Source organism: Pipistrellus kuhlii, unplaced genomic scaffold (assembly GCF_014108245.1).
Source record: "Pipistrellus kuhlii isolate mPipKuh1 unplaced genomic scaffold, mPipKuh1.p scaffold_m20_p_39, whole genome shotgun sequence".
In the NCBI taxonomy this organism is placed as follows: domain Eukaryota; kingdom Metazoa; phylum Chordata; class Mammalia; order Chiroptera; family Vespertilionidae; genus Pipistrellus; species Pipistrellus kuhlii.
Window position 1 is genome coordinate 627,380 of NW_023425539.1, and position 17,413 is coordinate 644,792.

At 40.6% G+C, this 17,413-nt stretch overlaps 1 protein-coding gene across 2 annotated transcripts in view; it reads right to left on the reverse strand.

Annotated features, from left to right (window-relative positions):
* The window catches only part of PAFAH1B1 (platelet activating factor acetylhydrolase 1b regulatory subunit 1), a 53,592-nt gene extending 36,432 nt beyond the window's left edge, over positions 1-17,160 (reverse strand). For both annotated transcript variants that reach the window (XM_036408485.2, XM_036408484.2), the window contains exon 1: positions 16,792-17,160. The gene's annotated coding sequence lies outside the window, so the exon portion shown is untranslated. The remainder of the gene's footprint in view (positions 1-16,791) is intronic.
* Positions 17,161-17,413: the final 253 nt, after the last annotated feature.

The following is a 17,413-nucleotide window of genomic DNA, read 5'->3' on the forward strand; positions in this document are numbered from 1 at the left end:
TAGGTAACTAGTCAATTTAATTAGAGACCCTCACCCAGCCTGGCCCAGCCTAACATTAAAGTGAGAGTCAAAGAATGTTAAGGAAAAGCTACACAGAATGCTGGGGAGGCATTTATCTCCAGAAACCACTTGCAGAAAGATTAGCCAAGATCGGTTTGGCTCAATGGATAGAGCGTCAGCTTGGGGACTGAAGGGTCCCGGGTTCGATTCCGGTCAAGGGCATGTGCCTTGGTTGCGGGCATATCCCCAGTAGGGGGTGTGCAAGAGGCAGCTGATCGATGACTCTCTCTCATCGATGACTCTCTCTCATCGATGTTTCTAACTCTCTATCTCTCTCCCTTCCTCTCTGTACAAAAATCAATAAAATATATTTAAAAAAAAAAAAAAGATTAAACGTTGCTCAGCAAACAATTTCCGATCATTTACAAGCAATGGGAAAGATTTTAAAGGAAGGAAAATAGGTATCATATCAACTGAAGGAAAGACAAATGGAAGACCTAAAAGTCATCAGTAAAATGTTGCTTCAATAGTCTTTTTTTGCATTTGGCAACAAAAACTGATTTTGAGAATTCCAAATGCACAAAATCATGGATTGATCCAGGTCAACCATCAACATCGACTGCAAGGCCAAATCGCTTCGGAAAGAAGACAATGCTCTCCGTTTGGTGGGATCAGGAAGGTGTGGTATATTATGAGCTTCTAAAACCAGGTGAAACCGTTAATACTGATTGCTACCGACAACAAATAATCAATTTGAACCATGCTTTGATCATGAAACGACCAGAATGTTCCAGAAGACATGGCAAAGTAATTTTGCTTCATGACGACATACCATCACACACTTCAAAACCAGTTAAAGCTGAAACCAGTTTGCCTCAATGGATAGAGCGTCGGCTTGGGGACTGAAAGGTCCCAGGTTCGATTCCGGTCAAGGGCATGTACCTTGGTTGCGGGCATATCCCCAGTGGGGGGTGTGCAAGAGGCAGCTGATCGATGACTCTCTCTCATCAATGTTTCTAACTATCACTCTCCCTTCCTCTGTGTACAAAATCAATAAAATATATTTTAAAAAAACAAAAACAAAAAAACAGTTAAAGACACGTGAAAAGATCTTGCCTGGGAAGTATTAACCCACCCGCTATATTCGCCAGACCCTGCTCCTTCAGATTACCACTTGTTTGATGGGTGGCACACGCACTTTCTGAGCAGCACTAAAATATGAAGAAGTGGAAAATTGTGTCTCTGAATGGTTTCCCTCAAAACAAAAAAAGTTCTATTGGGACGGTATCCACAAATTACCTGAAAGATGGGGAAATGTGTAGCTATCAATGGACATTACTTTGAATAAAGCACTTTTGATGTTTCTCTTGAAATGATCGTGTTTTCTTTTATTACAAAATCTGCCACTATTAACCTGTACACCTCATATCTTGCAATTTTCCATCCCCCTTTAAGATTCAGCCTGAAGGAGGCCAATCACGGCCTGTGAAGCCCTCCTTGGCCAGCCGATACTCCTTGGCAGAGGTAGGCACCATCTTCTTTAGTCTCACTGTGTCATGTCCGTATAACCCTAATAGCTATGTTTACTGAATGCCATTACATCCTAAATCCCTCTTCTACAATGTTCAATTCTTCCAACACCCAGCAAAGAAACTAATATCCTCACTTAACAGATGAGGAAACAAGTTCACTAAAGTCAGGTCATGTATCCAAGGTCAAATAGCTAGGCAGTAGCAGGGCCCAGGTTTGGTTTTTGCTCCCACATCAATGGTTTCAAACAGCTGGAATGAGAACAGAAAGGAGGCCAAACAGGCAGGACTCCCTTTTTATCTGTTTATGTATTGGGTTTCTGTGCACCAATTTTTGAGTAAAAGTATACAGTGCTAAGATAAATTTGAAAAATCGTGATTCTATCCTGTCCTGCCTCCCACATTCTTTGTAACTAGATACATGCTATGCCTAGTACCAGACCGACTCCTCAGGAGCAAGCACTGGACTGAATGTCTTTGTCGTTCTGGCACTCAATAAATGTTTGTAAGGAATCAAACTTTGAAAGCAAGACTTTCCAAATCATTATATTTCCAGAATTATAGGCAATTAATAAATATCTTATAAGGGCATAGCAATTTCTAGTTAATAAATTCTTTCATATATATTATCTTCTTAAAAAGAGAAACCAAGCTAACATTTTTAAAATGTTCTCCAAAAATGGTACATTTAGTCAACACAAAGCTTGATTTTAATAAAATATTACCCAACAATGACATACAGTATCGGCAAAAGAAATTAAAAATGTTTTATTTTATTGTTTTAACTGCCATACTGAAATACTATTAGGGTTAAACCATATAAAACTGCCAATAATGGTAACTGAACAGGTTCAACTTCATATTTATCAATGGTATTGAAACAGCATTAGCAAAGTTCTCAGCAGCTAGCATAAATAGCAGAACTGGGATTTACTTACATAGTTTTGACAAAAAAATTAAGCAAAGTAACTCCCTCCTATCATTTCATAGTTCTTTGTATGTACACATATTTAAAACTTCTCATACTACACTGTAATTATCTGCCTGAATAGTGTCTCCTCAACAACTGTCCTCCAAAGCTACACATATTTATTCCTTGTTGTTTCTACCAAATATCATGGTAATTAACACACAGCAGGTATCTAGTGTTTTTAATTGACTACAATGTGGCCGAAACCGGTTTGGCTCAGTGGATAGAGCGTCAGTCTGCGGACTGGGGGGTCCTGGGTTCGATTCCGGTCAGGGGCATGTGCATTGGTTGTGGGCACATCCCCAGTGGGGCATGTGCAGGAGGCAGCTGGTCGATGTTTCTCTCTCATCGATGTTTCTGGCTCTCTGTCCCTCTCCCTTCCTCTCTGTAGAAGAATCAATGATATATATATATTTTTAAAATGACTACAATATGCATTATAGTAAAACTAAAAATTTACTGTGTTTTCAGAACTAAAGATGCAAAGTATCATTTTATTCTCATCTTTTTTTTTTTTAATTAGGAAAAAAAATCAAAATATGCAATATGAACAAACATCCAAGCCCAGCTGAATGAGGCTGGCTTTGATAAAACTTTTTAAAGATTAAACACCTGGCTGCTGTGGTTCATGTTGACCCATGAACCAGGTGGTCACAGTTCGATTCCCAGTCAGGGCACATGCCTGGGTTGTGGGCTCCATCCCCAGTAGGGGGTATATAGGAGACAGCCATCTGTTGATTCTCATAATTGATGTTTTTATCTCTATCTCCATCTCTCTTCCTCTCTCTGAAATAAAAACAAAACAAAACAAAACAAAACAAAAAACCCACACAGATTGACCACCAATTAACATGTCAGAGACAGCCAAATTTTAAGTCCTGTAGAAAAATCAATTGGCTGTCTTAACTTGATACTGAAATTCTTTAAAAAAATTTAAAGAACTTTGCCGAAGCCGGTTTGGCTCAGTGGTAGAGCATCGGTCTGCAGACTGAAAGGTCCCAGGTTCGATTCCAGTCAAGGGCATGTACGTTGGTTGCGGGCACATCCCCGGTAGGAGGTGTGCAAGAGGCAGCTGGTCGATGTTTCTCTCTCATCGATGTTTCTAGCTCTCTATCTCTCTCCCTTTCTCTCTGTTAAAAATCAATAAAATATATATATATTTTTAAATTAAAGAACTTTTAGCCTCCTTTTACATTGAAATTACCCTTCTGGTTTCTGCCTACAAATGCTACATTTTCAAGTGACAAACAAACATAGCTATAACAGCCCTTATAGACCTGATATTTATTTACTTATGTACGTAAGTATGTATATGTGTATGTATATATGTATGTATTTAATTTTAATTTAGATTTGATTTTTTTAAGTTCAACAAGGTCATACACACACAAAAAAAAATCCATTGCCCAAGAAAAAGAAGCTTGCTAGTATTTCCAAGCATACAAACAATAATAGAAGACTTACTGTCCTATGGACATTTTTAAAGCACAAGGTATGGTGAATACTGATGCAGTTAACCCAAAGGAATTACAAGGCATAAATCATTGTAATTCTTAAAAAAGGGAACAATGTTCTAAAACTGGTTATTTCATGGCGATTTTTAAAAATATATATATTTTTTATTTCAGAGATTAAGAGGGAGATAGAAACATCAATGATGAGAGAGAATCTTTGGTTGGCTGCCTTCTGCACACCCACTACTGGGAATTGAGCCCCACAATCCAAGCATGTGCCCTTGATCAGAATGGAACCTGGGACCCTTCAGTTCGCAGGCCAATGCTCTATCCAATGAGCCAAACCAATTAGGGATCATGGTGTTTTGGAAATAATATATGAGATATTAAAGCATGGGGATGCTGAAAATAGAAGATGACAGAGGCTTGGACTAGGATGGAAGCATTTGGAATAATTTTTTGGGGGAAAAGCTTTATAGTCAAATAGAAATTATGCAAAAGTGGAATTTCTAAAATTGTATTTATTTTAAAGAGACAGAGAGATGGAGAGAAATATCAATTTGTGTTCCACTTAGTATTTATGCATTCAAAAGCTGCTTCTTGTATATGCCCTGAGCAGAGACTGAACCCACAACCGTGGTGGATAGGGACAGCACTCACCAACTCAGCTTACCCAGCCAAGGCGGAATTATTTTTGACAGAGTTCACTAGTTGCTCTTGTAGGATGGCTTTCTCTAGGATATGATCTTGGTCCTAAGGGAAGATATCTTGTTTACATCTGAGGACAACTGCCCAGGTTGTTATGGCAACCCAAATGGAAAACCTATCTCAACTGAACTAATTTCTAGTTTATACTATTATCCACACCAATATTACTAAGAAATTACTATATTCTTGACCTCAATTATTCAATTTATTTACTGAGAATGTACCAAGTTCCCAGTATTCATCCAAAGAACACATATCTTCAAACATATGCCTCATCTATGGAAAGCGACATGTGACATAAAAACAATGTTTAGTCTCTGTCCATAAGAAACTTACAATATAGAAGATGTGAGCTTTACATATCCTTTTATTCATTGACTATTATATAGGCTCTGTCTGTAAGATTTTAAAGTAAGTAAAAAATGGATACAATGTAATTCACTCCTAAGGAAATATACAATCTAGTTAGAATGAGGTGGGAGGGTAGGGACTAGAAAGGTGACAAAGAGAATATAACATGAACTGAGCACTGACCAAGTCAGCTTTAAAGACTAAGAAAGGTGGAAACAAATGATTGGCAATTTTTCTGAGGCAAGTTTTAGATAAAGAGAAAATAATAATGAATATAACATGACAACAAAATATTCAAATACAAAATAATTTTTCCTTTTAAAAAATATTTTTATTGATTTTTTTAGAAAGCTAAGAAAGGATAGAGAGAGAAACATGGATTTGAGAAACACCGATCAGTTGCCTCTCATATACCCTGACCAGTAATCAAACCTGCAAACTTTTCATGCATGGGATGATACACAACCAACTGAGCAACACCAACTAGGGCACAAAATCATTTTAATTAGTTGGAAAATGCAGTATTGCTGAAGAGTTGAGGCTAAGGGTGGCAAACTGAGAAATAAAAAAAAAAGCAGACATCGATAAAGAGCTGCAGTTCTAATAGGACTAAAGAAAAAAAATCTTCCTTACTTTAAGGGGAAGGGGAATCTTGAGCACAATGTGAAGAAAGAAGAGGCAGAGTGCCATATATTAGTATGCTTCTTGTGGGTAGAAACCATATCTATTACAGACATAAATAAAAATACTTCCTTACATTTAATCTACGTTGAAAACTACCATGAGTCCTGATGCATAAAAACGATCTTCTACTGAAGCAATTAATTTCCAGGAGCATAAAAAAAGGATTGTGTAGTGGCCCCTTTTTTTCTTTAAATGTATTTCTTAACAACTTTGCTATTATGGGTAAGAAAAAGAAAAAAATAAGACAGGGATGTCACAGATTCAAAATTAAAAAAAAAAAATGTTTTTCTTTTATTTTTTTAATATATATTTTATTGATTTTTCACAGAGAGGAAGAGAGAGGGATAGAGAGCTAGAAACATCAATGAGAGAGAATCATTGATCAGCTGCCTCTTGCACATCCCCTACTGGGGATGCGCCCGCAACCAAGGTACCTGCCCTTGACCGGAATCGAACCAGGGACCTTTCAGTCCCCAGGCCGACGCTCTATCCACAGCCAAACCGGTCCCAGCTAATTTGTTTTTCTTAATCCTCACCCAAAAATATATTTCCCATTGCTTTTTTAGAGAGAAGGGAGGGGGAGAGATAGAGAACCATGGATGTGAGAAATACACATCAATTGGTTGCCTCTTGCAAGTGCCCCAACTGGGGCAGAGTCCTAGCCTTCAACCCCAAGTACGTGGCACTCTGACTGGAATCAAACCCACAACCCTTCAGTCCACAGGCCAACCCTCCAACCACTGAGGCAAACTGGCTATGGTCAAAATTGTCCTATATAATAAAAGCCTAATATGCAAACTGTCCCCTTCACCTTGAGTTTGACCGCTTGCTATGATGTGCACTAACCACCAGGGCAGCGTGGAACATGGCTTGCGTTGGCAATGTGATACTGGCAGCGGGCAGCAGTGAAGGTGCTGCCAGCCCAAATGGGCCCCAATGGGGACCTGGGACCACGGCAAGATGGTAGAGCAGGTAAGCAGGTGGTGCCAGGCAAAGGTGGGTGCAAGTGAGGCTCCATTGCCCCACCAATAGCCCTGCAGACAATGACCAGCCAGCAGTGATAGCAAGGGGTGGGGCTGCAGCCCATCTTCCAGGGGCTGAAGGAGCTGGACAGGAGCCTAGGGGCCCAGGTGATGCCCAGGGCCCAAAGGTCAGTTGGGACCTGCCCTTGCATGCCAGATGTTCATGCTTCAATTGCCAGCCAGGCCTATGGATCGCACCTGTGCATGAAATTCATGCACCGGACCTCTAGTTTTTTAAGAAGAATCTTTTAAGAACTTTTACAAATTCTATTTGGGTAAAACTAGGTTTTCACAAAAAATATATAAATGGTCTGTACTTAATGTATAAAACATCCACACTTTTGGTACTTGCCAAGGAGCATAATTTCAATTCATATCAAGAACTGGGTGGAAGGAAATTATATCCACTGGCCAGACATCACAGGACAATCTACCTACTCTTTCAAACTGACCCTTATATGATGTGCTTGGTCTTTCCATATTGAGGGTTGTTAAATACTAGATATCCATCTACCAGTTGTTTTTAAAAGAGTCTAATAAATCAAAATATTGGTTTCTATTTAGTATTTAAAACTTTTTGAAGGAAAGAATATGTTCAAATACTAGATCTGAACCAATGAATAAGACACTATTTACTTAGTTTCTCAAATCACAGCAGTCACCATCTAAACAAGCCCCAATATAGGGAGTTTTTCTTTAAAATTCCAACACTACATACTCTCACAAGTATTTCTAGAGGGATATATAATTCAATTAAATAAGCTTCTTCAAAGACTTTCTCTGATCTTTATTTTCCAAACTTTTATAAACTAGAGGAATATTGGGGTTGTTTAATTTAATATTTAAAATTCTAAATGAAAACTTTCTGACAATAAAGATGTAAATTGTGTGAATAAATGGGGGAGAGGAGATGAGTCTGTCTTACTGAAGAGCTCTAAATAATGTATGTAAATACTCTCCTCTCTGGGACATAGAACTTGACTCACTTTCAAAGGATAAAATAGGAGAAAGGAAAAATAGTAATTTTATAATTGAGAAAATGGCCACACTACATTAATCAAGTGATGAAGGTTAATACCACCAGTAGGTATCATATAGCCCCTGCCATGATATTATGAGAAGTGCACTTCACCTCTAGAATAGTTTTTCCAAAAAGCCATAACCCCCATCTAATCATGAAAAATAAAAAAGAAAAGAAAAGAAACCCAGACAAATTCAGTTTAAGGGACATTTTATAGGTTACCTGACCAGTACTACTCAAGACTGTTAATAAAAAACAAGAAAAGATAAACTGTCACAGACTAAAAAAGAATGAGGAGACATAACCAAAATCCAATGTGGTACTCTGGGTCAGATATGGAACAGAAAGAGGACATTAATGGGAAAACTAGTGAAACCCATATAAAGTCTGAAATTTAGCTAATAGTAAATACAAAGATTTGCAAATGTACCACAGAAATGTAAGATTGTAAGAATGGGGAAAATTGGGTGCAGAGTATTTACAAGAACTGTCTTATCTTTTTAACCTATCTGTAAATCTAAAATTATTCCAAAATAAAAGATTTTAAAATTTTTCTATGTAATACTTTCAACAATAAATATTTTTAAAAAAATTTTAATACAAAGAAATGAATACATTAAAGTACGTGAGTGGTCACCATGGGTGAGGACTGTGACTGGAAGAAAAATGCGAGGGGTTTCTTGGGTGCTGGCAATCTTGTATTATTTGACTTGGATAACAGCACAACAGATATTCATTTTACAACCATTCATTAAATCATATATCTGTTTCTAAAGAGCAAAATGTGATTCGTAAATAATATTTAAAAGTATAAAGAAAATTTTCTGATTGCTAAAATAAAATTGTAAATTTTATTTTGGAGTCTAAAAAAAATGCTTATTTGCAACATAATTTTATATTTAAAACTAGCCCTACCCGGTTTAGCTCAGTGGATAGAGCGTCAGCCTATGGACTGAAGGGTCCCAGGTTCGATTCTAATCAAGGATACGTGCCCAGGTTGCGAGCTCAATCTCCAGTGGGGAGCGTGCAGGAGGCAGCCAATCAATGATTCTCATCATTGATGTTTCTCTCTCTCTCCCTCCCTCTTTCTTCCTCTCTGAAATAAATTTAAAAAATTAAATTAAGTTAAAAAAAAAAAAAACCCTAAAGGTCTAGTGCACAAATTTGTGCACAGGTGGGGTCCCTCGGCCTGGCAGGTGATCATGGCCTATGGTGGCTGTCTCGCCCAGTCCCAATCAGAACCAATTGTGGGGAGGAACCATGGGAGGTTGGCTGGCTAAGGGAGATTAGCTGTGGGAGTACACTGACCACCTGGCCGGCTGTGGGAAGGAAAGGGGCCAGCGCCAGCAGCGGGTTCAAGTGGTGGCTGCTGTCCTGATCATCTTCAGGAGCAGGGGGAGGTAAAGAATCCCTCATGGGTGATCAGGGCCAGCAGCCCTCACAACCACAGACAGCATCTAATGATTGGGACTGGTGCTGGGCACTAGCAGAGGGTGCGAGCAGTAGCTCCAGTGCTGGCAGCAGGTACAAGAGGTGTCTGCCGGCCCCAATCACCCCTCAAGAGCAGGGGGAGGTGGAAAAGACCTGAGGGGCAATCAGGGCCAGCAGCCACCACTTGCACCCGCTGATGGCACCAAGTGATCGGGGCTGGCGCCAGGTGCCAGCAGCAGGTGCGAGTGGCAACTCTGGCGCCAGCAGCAGGTATGAGCACTAGGTGGAACCATAGCATGCTGGAGCAAAGAATTTTCAGTAGCCACCAGAGGCTCGCCCTGATGACAGCAACCAATGCCCAGCCTTGGTCTGGTGCCCCCACTGACCTGCTCTACCATCCCACTGCGGCTGACACCCACCATGTTCCACATCCATCAGCTGCCTCCTGCACACACCCCTGTGGTCAGCACATGTAATAATGACAGGCTGTTCAGTTGTTCCTCTATTCAGTCTACTTGTATATTAGGGTTTTATATATAGAGATGAAATTTTTCCATTTGACATTGATTTACATGTAACTTCTTGTCTACTAAGAAACTTTGAAGCCATCACCGAGAAACATATAATTGATACCAAAGGGGCAAGAATCCCCAATCCTAATTCTTAAGAAACATACTTAAAACTGTAAGAACCATATTTATATGCTTAAACTGCTAAATTCTCTTCCTTAAAAAAGTCTTTAACAGTAGAAACCAGTTTGGCTCAGTGGAGAGAGCGCGTTGGCCTGCAGACTGAAAAGTCCCAGGTTCGATTCTAGTCAAGGGCATGTACCTTGGTTGTAGACACATCCCCAATGGGGAGTGAGCAGGAGGCAGAGATCCATGTTTCTCTCTCACAGATGTTTCTAACTCTTTATCCCTCTCCCTTCCTCTCTGTAAAAAAATCAGTAATATGTACATATTCTTAAAAGTCTTTAACAGTAAAAAACATTTACTGAAGGATTTACAGGCCTTTTATCATGCAGTAGTTGTAACCACCCTATAACTGAGATATTGTCAACATTATCCATTTACAGATAACGAAATTGAGGCTTTCCCTCAAAGCACATAGCTGATAAATTGTGGATTAGAATCTAAAATATCCATATACAGTTTTAGTCAACAGCTTTAATTTTCAGATGATGCAAAATGTATAGCTTTTTCTTACCCTTAAAAAAATAAGTTAACAAAACTAATCAATAAACTTGACTCATTATCCATACCTTCCTTTCTTTTGCAAAGATGAATAAAAATACACTCCTTATGCACACAAAACACTAGTATAAAATATCTTTCTATCTGGCACAGATTAAAAGTGGATTAATCACCCTGGGCAGTTGGTTGGGTGTTGTGTGTGCACTAAAAGGTTGTCAGTTCAATTCTCAGTCACAGCACATGCTCAGGTTGCTGGCTCCAGCCCTGATAAGAGATGCAAGAGGTAGGTGATGGATGTTAATCTCTCATATGGATGGTTTTCTCTCTTTTGCTCCCCCCCCCCTCTCCCTTTATCTCTCTCTAAAAAACAAACTATTAAAAAAAAAAAGATTCAACTTTTTTTTTTTTTTTAATAGTGGATTATTCAATAATGTGCAGCCCTAACTGGTTTGGTTCAGTGGACAGAGCATCGGCCTGCAGACTCAAGGGGTCCCATGTTCGATTCCGGTCAAGGGCATGTACCTTAGTTGCGGGCACATACCCAGTAGGGAGTGTACAGGTGGCACCTGATCAATGTTTCTTTCTCACTGATGTTTCTAACTCTCTATCCCTCTCCCTTCCTCTCTGTAAAAAATCAATAAAGTATATTAAAAAAAATGTGGAAAATTCTAAACATAAAACTTTGTAAAATGCCTTCAAAAAATCAAATTCTTTAAATTTTTTTCTGATTCTTAATTTCACTCTTATCAAAAGATTGTCTCGCAGAAAATATCTTAACAGCTTTACTAAACTATCAATAATTCCCATCAAACCCTGGCCAGTGTGGCTCAGTTGATTGGAGCATCGTCCATATACCAAAGGGCTATGGGCTCAATTCCCAGTCAGGACACATACAAGGAGGCAACTGATCAATATTTCTCTCACATCAATGTTTCTCTTCTTTCCTCCTCCCGCTTTCTTTCTCAATCAATTTTGCAAAAAGTTTAATAATAATAATTCTTGTCAAGGCCCTGCCAGGTAGCTCAGTTGGTTATACCAGTGTCCCAATATGCCAAGGTTGCAAGTTCAATCCCTGCTTAGGGCACATACAAAAATCAACCAATGAATGCATAAATAAGTTAAACACCAAATCCATATACAATATCTATCTATCTATCTTCTATCTATCTATCTATCTATCTATCTCTTTCTCAAATCAATAAATGAAGATTTTAAAAAATTACTGTCAACAGGTAAGAGCTCAAGAGCAAATAATCAAAATGCAAAGAGCAAATAATTACAAAACGCAAATGTAACTTGTCCAGTGGATTAATTAACTTTTTATAACATTGGGAATTGTATGGTCTTGATAACTATGTCAGAAGTGTGCTGCTGCTCCCTGGGATAACATTAACTTTCCTCCTTCACTGTACTTCCCAAGAGATCACTGGAAATTAGCTTTTGCAAATTACTATTGGATAGCACATTTCCTTTCACATATCCCTGCATTCAATCAAATGCAACAAGTATCTACTTAATAACACTACTCTTATTTAAATATTAATTTAATATTAATGTTAATATTTTATTCACATTACCTGAATAGCGCTGTATGCATGCAACATTTACTTAATACTACTGTAAAGCAACATCAGGCACTTTCTGAGAGTTCCTACTCAAATGTCTAAGGTCTATGCAAGCAAAATAGCTAATACAAGACTATATGTTTAAGAAAAATGCCAATTTATGCCTTAACCGATTTGGCTCAGTGAATAGAAAGTCGGCCTGCGGACTGAAGGGTCCCAAGTTCAATTCTGGTCAGGGACATGTACCTTGGTTGCGGGCACATCCCCAGTGCGGGTGTGCAGGAGGCAGCTGATTGATGTTTCTCTCTCATCGGTGTTTCTAACTCTCTCTCCCTCTCTCTTCCTCTCTGTATAAAATCAGTAAAATATATTTTTTTAAAAGAAAGAAAAATGCCAATTTAAATTATGCAAGTAATAAATGCCACTGACTTTCACCATTTTAAAAAAGAAATTAATATATAATACTCATAAAAAGAGTTCATTTTGTCAAAACAAAAAAGAATGTTTCCTTGATCATACAAGGCAATACCAAGTGGTTCAGTGCCTATATTTACCTCATTCTAGCTACTAACCAATTCTCAAGACCTTAGGAAAACAAATTCTGAGTTCAGTAGTTTCATCCATAAAAATACTAACCTACCTCAAAAAGTAGCTGACAAAATAAATGAAAACGAATACCAAATTACTACTAAATACATTTACAAAGTTCTAGGAAAATGTTTATTACAATGTTAAATAACAACTTCCGAGGATACCTTTCCAGAAGTATCCTTGACAAATGCACATTATCAATACTAATTAGGTAAATTTCACCAAAAGCCACAATCTTTTAAAGAGAAAAACAATTCATCAAAATAATAAATACTTATGATGTCTATATCCAAAGAGTATGAAATATTTCACAAATATCAATTAAGGCTATCACTGCCATGGCAAGTTTAAAAATTATACCCATAGCAGAAGCTAAATTAAAGTTCCTTTTAAATGACTAGCCCAAAGTGTCATACCAAACCAGCAACAAAGCTAAAGCAATGCAAAAAGCCTTCACTGCAATTAGCTATTAGGCTTATATAACACAGCATCTTTCTTCATGAAGAAACATTCTCCAAACATTTGACCTTCTACAACTAAGTATCTTCAGGACTGATTTTCTTTTTCTTTTCAAAACGTATATATTGTATACATTAGTTTTAAATAGATAACTTTTTAAATAAAAAAAATATATATAGTTGTACAAGACAGAACAGTGGCAAAGAATTTCCAATTCAAACTTAACTATTTCTCTTTTCAATGTACATAAAACAGGTTACTGTCATTATGAAATATTTTCACAACAGGGACTTAAAGACAAGTTTTAAAAAAATCTTTTAGAACCACAGCCAACATGGCCAGCTGAGTTTAAAACCAAGTCTCAAGTCCCTTTGGCAACAGTGTGCATGATTCACTGCTTTAGAACCCAACTGGAAGCATTGGAAAATTCACTCTGATTGCACTAATATTTTGTTTGGGGTTTGTTAAGAACCTCCATCGCAATGTTGACAACTTCCATAGTTTTCCAAGACTTAAGATAAATTGCCTTAGTCGGTCTGGCTCAGTGGATCGAGTGTCTGCCTGTGGCCTAAAGGGTCCCTCGTTCAATTCTAGCTAAGGGAAAGCACTTCAGTTGCAGGCTCCTCCCTGGCCCAGGCCCTGCAAGACATGTATAGGAGGCAACCAATTGGTGTTTTTCTCACACCGATATTTCTGTCTTTCTCTAACACCCTCTCTAAAATCAATGGAAAAATATCCTTGGGTAAGGATTAAAAGAAAAAAGATAAATTATGAATAATACGAACCACATGGAAACAAAAAGTAGTTATATATACTTTATATATTTTTTCTTTTTTATATATGTAATTCAGTACATATGAAACATGTATATTAAAAAATAAAGTATAGATTATGAAATATGGATGTTCTAGCTAGAAAACAAAAAATGATGGTACATATCCAAATCTCTTATATACTAGAGTTACTTTATCTGAGAGACAGACAATAAGCAATTCTACTAAAAAATGAAATCTATCCCAATCTCATTAAAAGTTTATGAATATAGGATTATGAAGAATTTTTAAAATGGATCACCACATTAAGCAAAAGTTTCCACAAATATCAGATACACTAATAATCTACCAAGAAAAACACTGCTCTTTTATAACTATAAATACTAGGAATAGGAATATGTCAGACGTATAACAGTGATTTGTCATTCTTAACTTACTCATTCCTCACTATATGAACCCTCCTACTTTCTAATCACATTAAAAATAACAAAAGCATAACACAAAAATAGTTATAAGGCTCACCAAAATCACAATTAGCACATGAATTTGACATTCTTTTGAAGATGTAAATTCACAGGAATGCTTGTTACAAAATATTAAAGTAACCAACCCTCTCTAATGGTAGCATCTTACCGAAAGGACCCTTTCAAGGGGACAACACAAGAGCCTTTAACACAAATTATCTTTTCTACTCTTTGATGTTCATTCTTTTTAAAATCACAGCTTTACTGTTTTAATGCAAACTAAAGTAAAAAAAAAAATTGTAGTATTATTAGATTTCTGCAATATTTCCATTAATTCTTGCCAAATATTTCTGGCATTCATTAATTTATACTTAACTAAAACAACAAAAACATTAATAAGGGTGTATATGTGTGTGTGTGTGTATGTATAGCTACAGATACATATAGACAATAAGTGCCTGCTTTAGAGCAAGGACATTGCTTTTTACTTCAATTATTCAATTCCCACCTTGCCAAAAAAAGGTGGAAACTAAAATCATGGGATTTTAAGATTTACTACAGAGAAATGCCTTTGTGGTAGCATAAATTAGTACCAAATAACCTTAGAAACATAAGGAAGAGACAAAGTGCTATGAAAGGGCAACCTAAATCTAGCATTTCACAGCTTCTGTTCTCTTACTCCACCCAGTCTCCTCGGCTCAATGGCTGTTCATAGCATCCACAAATATTAGCCCATTTTTTTAGAAAGGGGCAGGAGGGTGCCAAAATAGGGCTAGCTCCATCAAAATCAATACATACAGGAATATTTTGTGAAAATTTGGGTTCTATTTTCTGATTTATATTTTTAAAACATAACAGCTTTAAACTTGTTTTGGATCCTCCCCTTCTGAACAATCCAAACAATGTATAATAGAACATGAAAGAATAAATCTCCCTCAATACAAATTGCTCTTCTGCTTTAATAAAAACTGCAATTTGCAAATGCCAATTATTTTTCAAAACTGTGTCCTGAAAGATCCCCATGAGATTAAAAGCTAGCTGATGCCTTAGGTCCAAATCAGAAATTAAGTAAAAGCTTTTTACATATTCAACATATTACCACCGACATCCATAAGCAGGAAATGTTCCTGATTAAGAGACGACCCTGCAGCAATCAACCCCCCCTCCCGCTATAAAATAAATAAATAAAAATTAAGCAAATACTACTGTGGCAAGTGGGGAGGGATGACATTACTGGTATGAAAGGCCCAAGCACCGTCTCCTCCGCCCTGGCTTCAAAATGAAAAGCGCACAAAACCACCCACCCCCCATCAGAAATACAATGATCAAAAATGGCACGCATTTTTTTTTGGTTAGCCTTTAAAACGTTATGAATCTCGAGGATTGTGTGTTGAAGCAGCGGCCGGAATAACAGTCATATCTTTATTCTCTCCCGATGGCCTCTTAAGGAAAGGGGGAGGGGGAGACCTTGGCATGACATCGCCCATTGAGAACGAGACAACAAATCTGGTTCTTCTCTGAAAAAGTACCATTTCTTATCTTAAGCCACGGGTATACATTGGACCCAAATCCCAACCCCCAACAGAAAAAACCTGCCCTCCTCCAAAGGAGCTTCTTGCTAAGTCACTGAGAAAGGCAGAATAACAAATAAAGCACTTGGCTCTCTCATCTCTCAGATGCTGAAAACCTCCTCCTCCTCCTATCCACTCGAATGCTTTAGAGAGATCAAGTGTTAAAATTTGCCCACCGCCTCTTGAGCATTTCTCACCTGGGCCGCTAAGGATCGGGGAGGCCGGATGGAGGGGAATAGCTGAGGGCCTCGAAGCTCACCCGGGGTTACAACGTCAAAAGGCAACTCCGGTTGGAGGAGCCGGGGGCAGAGGAGGAGGAGGAAAAAAACGCTGCCTGGTTTGGTGGGTGGATGCTGCAGAGGGGTCGGTGGGTCGGGCCGCTTGGCCTCAGTGGATGCAAAGGCTGGACCACTGCCCCGGGAGGCCAGGGACAGGGCTGGTCATCCTCAGCCCCATCCCGGGGACAGGTGGGGCCGGAGCTCCTGGGAAGCCTGCGGGGCCGGGCCCGGCCCCCGTCGCCCACCGCGGGGAGCGCGGGGGGAAAGCGGAGCTGGCTCTCCGTGGACGGGGGAAAATAAGGCCGAACCCTTTCTCCAGGATCCGAGGGCGACCTGCTCCTCCACGCCCTTTCCTACCCAAGAATACTTTTCTTGCTAAGTCACCGAGGGAGGGGTGCGATCCCTTCCCGGGGAGGGCCGCGGGTGGAGCGGCGGCGGCCGGGCACCCCGCCGCCCGGGCCGGGGAGGAGGGAAGCGAGGGCAGCGCCCTCCCCGGCCCGTTCCCCCTCCTCTCGAGTGTCTCACTCAACGGCCGCCGCGGCCGCCATTTTGAGAGCGAGGAGAGAAGAAGAAGGAGGCGGCGGCAGGGGGAGGGGAGAATGGGAGGGAGGGAGGGAGGGAGGGGACCGGCGCGGCCACATCGTCAGGCCGCCGGGCTCGGCCCGCAGCCGCCCGAGCGCCGCGGAGCAGACAGAGGAGGGAAGGGCGGAGACCCGCGTCGCCTTACCGAAGCGCTGCACCGCCGCCTCCGCAGGGCCTCTTCCGTCCTTCACTCCCATCCACCGGCGGGGGAGGGGGAGAGGGAGAGGGAAGGGAGGAAGGAGGGAGGGAGGGAAGGAGGGAGGGGAGGATGGCGCGCTGGGCCCGGGCCCGGGAGGGGGAGGGGAACGGCAGCTCCTCAGCCGTTCCGGGGCGCGAACCCAGGCCCGGCGCTCGCGGTTTTCTCTCGCTCGCGCCCGAGCGCTCCCCTTCTTCTCTTTTTTCGCTCCCTAGACCCCGGGGTCGCCACTCGTTCGCTCGCTCACTCGCTATCTCGGCCGCCAGACGCCGCCGCCGCCGCCGCCCCGCCGCTCCAGCTCCGTCTGTCACAGGAGCTGCCCCAACGCCCTGACGTCACCGCGCCGCCGCGGCCGCCGCCGCCCCAGCCCCGCCGGGAAGGAGGGGGGCGGGAGCGGAGGAGGCGCTGCGGCGCATGCGCCGGCCGACCGGGGCCCGGCTCCGCACCGCGCCGCTTTCCGCTGAGCCCGCGGCCCGCCGGCCCGGCGGCCCGTGCGGGTGGCGGTGCCCCGGAGCCGGGGAGCGAGCTGGCCCGCGAGCCGCTGCTCTGCGCGCCTCCCGTAACCTTTGAA